This window comes from Sminthopsis crassicaudata, chromosome 1 (genome assembly GCF_048593235.1).
Source record: "Sminthopsis crassicaudata isolate SCR6 chromosome 1, ASM4859323v1, whole genome shotgun sequence".
Lineage (NCBI taxonomy): Eukaryota > Metazoa > Chordata > Mammalia > Dasyuromorphia > Dasyuridae > Sminthopsis > Sminthopsis crassicaudata.
Genome location: NC_133617.1, coordinates 35,829,058 through 35,832,935, shown reverse-complemented (window position 1 = coordinate 35,832,935; position 3,878 = coordinate 35,829,058). Strand labels below are relative to the sequence as shown.

General features: G+C 43.2%; 1 non-coding gene across 1 annotated transcript; it reads left to right on the top strand.

The window, feature by feature from the left end:
• Positions 1-450: 450 nt before the first annotated feature.
• Positions 451-522, top strand: TRNAA-UGC (transfer RNA alanine (anticodon UGC)). The gene has a single exon. It is a non-coding gene; the product is annotated as a tRNA-Ala (tRNA).
• The last annotated feature ends 3,356 nt before the right edge of the window (positions 523-3,878 follow it).

Below are 3,878 nucleotides of genomic sequence, written 5' to 3'. Positions count from 1 at the left end.
TTCCTTCCTTCCTTCCTTCCTTCCTTCCTTCCTTCCTTCCTTCCTTCCTTCCTTCCTTCCTTCCTTCCTTCCTTCCTTCCTTCCTTCCTTCCTTCCTTCCTTCCTTCCTTTCTCTTTTCTTTTCCTCTCTCTTTCCCTCTTCCTCTTTTCCCTTATTCCTGAACCACAGCAGAAAACAGGAACTTGCAGAGAAGAAGAATCTATAAACAGTTTAGGACCCAGACTTTTCTGTGATTTCAAGGAACTGAATTAAGGAAAGGCTCAGATTTTTTTTTCCCATTTAGCTTTCTTTTCCTGCTGATTATTTTGTTGTCTAGACAGAATATGAATTTTTTTAAAATATCAACTGTTTAATATAATTTTAAAACATCAAATTTGGAAATAAAAAGGAAACAGATCAGGAACTTCATCCTTTTTAGGCATTTCTGTTGGTAGTCAGAGGAGGAGGCTGGGGATGTAGCTCAGTGGTAGAGCGCATGCTTTGCATGTATGAGGCCCCGGGTTCAATCCCCGGCATCTCCAAGTGTCCTTTTTGTCCCTTTCACAGAGTTCAACCTTTTTTCCCCTTCTCCCAACAGGTAGCACTATTTTTTTCAAACAGCTCAGCTTGTTTTGTTTACAAAATTTGGGGGAAACCCTTTTTTTTTGGGGGGGGGTAGTTATTTTTAAATAATGTTCTCTTCATCCCTTCCAGTTATCCTTTAAGCAATACTCCTGCCTTTCAGCAACGGTTGGCTCTGTAACCTCTGGGCATTTTCCAAAGCTAGGTTTTCATTTTGGGGAAGGGGCTCTTCAGTTTTTTGGTGCCCTGCCAACCTTGGGCATGGGGAGGAGGCTGGGACACCCTGCTGGAAATCATGTTGTTAAATGAATGAAGTAAAAGACACAAGAGTGGGAAGGAAACTGATTATACTGAAACAGTTTTCATAATATTTTACAGTCAAGGTCACAGGCTAGATCAAGGCCTCCTTTTTGAAAGCATGACCCTAAACATGATTGTGGAGTCCCTTCTTCTGCCCAGCGCCATCCCCAAACACCTCTCTTCTAATCCTGTCACAGTCTGCCTCAGTATTTTAATTTGTGAAATTAGTCTCCTTTTGCTTAAACAAAAAACTTCTGGGGGGGGTCAAGGGTGGGGTTTAGTCATCTAGGAGCTATAAGTTTGCTTTAAATGAATAAAGTTCAAACCACTATTTAATCAAAAAAGCTTAAAAAAGTGAAAAAAGTAGAAAATTCATGTTCATGAGTTCTTTTGAAATAATTCCCTTTATAAATCTTTAAAAATTGTTTGCATTTAAATAACCCTTCTTTCAGAAGGTATCCCCCTGCCTCCCTTACCCAGCTGGCCATCTTTAGAAACACAAAGCAGCGGCAGCAACAAAAAAGGGGTCTAGGAGTGGGAGGGAAACAACTCAGCAACTGTTTGATTGACCTTGACTTGGAGAGCTTGCAGCATTCAACCCCCAAGATTCCTCCCTTCTTTTAGAGAAGGGAGGATGTGCATTTTGGAAGAATTTTCTGATCACCATAAAATGTAGCATTTTCTAATTCCATTTTGCATGTAGCACATCCCAAATACTGCTGCTTCATTCAGTTCCTAATCCAAATTGTGTAAATTATTTCAAGGACTGAGCAATCCTCCTTCTCCTTTTTTCATTGATCTTGTCTTAAAATAAGTGGATTCCTCAGCCACTAGGCCACTGGATCCAACTAAAATGCTCGAGTTGATCTACTTAAATAATATGAGTTTAGCTGAGGTTATTTAATGGTTTTTAGTATGTTTACTTATTGAGTATCTGCAAAGTATTTATCAAGAGTCCATCAATAAGCATTATATTCCTAGGGGCTGAGGATACAAAGAAAGACAAAAATTATTCTCACCTTCAAGGAGTTGACAATCTAATGGGACAGACAACTATGTACATGCAAGATATAGATGGGATAATTAAGTAGAATTAATTAATTGGAATAGTTTAATGGAGATAATAATAATAATTAACCTTTATATAATACTTGGAGCAGCTAGGCCACACAGTGGATGGAGCACTGGGTCTGGATTCAAATTTGAGGTCAAAGCCTGCCTCAAATTCTTAATAGCAAGTAATTTAACCCTGTTTGCCTCAGTTTCCTCATCTGTAAAATAAATTGGAGTAGGAAATGGCAAACCATTTCAGCATCTCTGCCAAGGGAATGAAGTGCCATGTGCTGGGCTAAGGCTTTACAAATATGAATTCATTTGGAATGAAGGCATTAGAATTAAGGGGACTAGGAAAGGCTTCTTGCAGAGTGGGATTTTGTCTGGCTGGTTTTGTCTTTAGAAAGAGTAAGAATATAGTTTTTTTGAAAAGAAAGACCTCGTTATTGAGAGCCAGCCATCATTGTTCAGACTTCATGAATGTTCAATAGAAATGACAGGTTTCCAGTGATTTTCCACCGGCCTCAATCTTCCCATCATTATGCATCAGGAGAAAAAAAGATACTTGAAGAAGCCTTTATTCTGAGATTGCTCTGGGTGGGAAAAGCCCTTCCTTAGAAAAGGGGTGATTGTGCAATTAATTCTTTGCAACTGGTTCCCTAATTAAGCCAAGACCAAGCCAGGCAGGGATAAACAACAAAGGAGCCCCTTTGGCTGCTGGATTAAGGCCTCCTTAAGATCAAATAGCTGAGGAGAGCTGGGGTGCCCTGACCCTTCAAAACTGGGTCTTCCAGCCTCCTCCCTTCCCTTTCCTTTGGAAGCATCCTTTGTTGGTTCAGCCAGGAGCGACCAGGATTTTCCCCAAACTGAATTGATTGATACCCAGCAGATGCAAATTAAGAAGAGGTAACTCTGCAGGGTGATTACTTCTCTGTGGGGGGGAGGAGGAAAGAAAGGAGAGAAAGCTGGGAGAGGTGGCTGCCCTTCCTCTCCCCCTCCCCAGCCCTCAAACCCCTTTGTGAGCCTGGGCAAGGTCGTGCATGCGCTCCGTTCACCACCAATCAGAAAGTCGTTGCTGGGCCCTGCTCCATCTTCCATTGGCTCGGGTCCCACTGAGGCTCCCTCTTCTCTCCCACGCCGGTTCCTCCGGAGCAGCTTTTCCCACTGGGTGCAAGTGAAGGAAGGATTATCTGGGGGGAGGGAGAGTGGAGGATTCTGGGTCTGGCCAAGGAGGGATGCGCAGCGCTTCCCAAAGAGGCATCTGTCTGCAGGGCCAGCCCAGCCTCTGCTCAGAGAGCACAGCCTCCCCCCACGAGACCCCGAGATCCGCTCTCCCCCTTCCTCATCTTTGCCCCCCCTCCTTATCCTTGCCTCCAGTTCCTCGGCCTGGAAGTACATCCTTACCCCCCCTCCCCATCTCCCGGTCCTTGGCCTGGAGACACATCCCCCAGAACACCAGGCCCAGTTCCTGGATTTCTAGGTATTAATTGTGACTCCATCCCATAAACTCTCCCCAACTCCATCCAGCTTCATTTTTAAAAAGACATTTTTATTGATGTATTTAGTTTGTGTATCCTTCCCTCACAGAGCCAAACCAATTATAGATTCAAAAATCTGACAGTGCAAGCAAGGGTCCACCCTCTGAGCCCCTCCAACACTTGCCAGATGTAGGGGAGAGAACTACTTTTCAATTTGGATTTCATCCCTTCCCCCCACCTCCTAAATCTGGGTCATCCCCAGCCCAACAGTTGTTTTCTCTCCTGGTCTTTCAAAACTTGTGACCCAACTGATTGGTGTACATTAATCATCAGCCTTACTGCACACAAACAAAAAACAAAAGCAGGGTGTGGTTTTCACATGAAACTAGGTCACTCTGAAAGAAACGTGGCTTGTTCTAATCCTGTATTAGACAAAAAAAAAATTGGGGAGAGGGTGTTTTAAAACCCCATTGTATATTTCACTT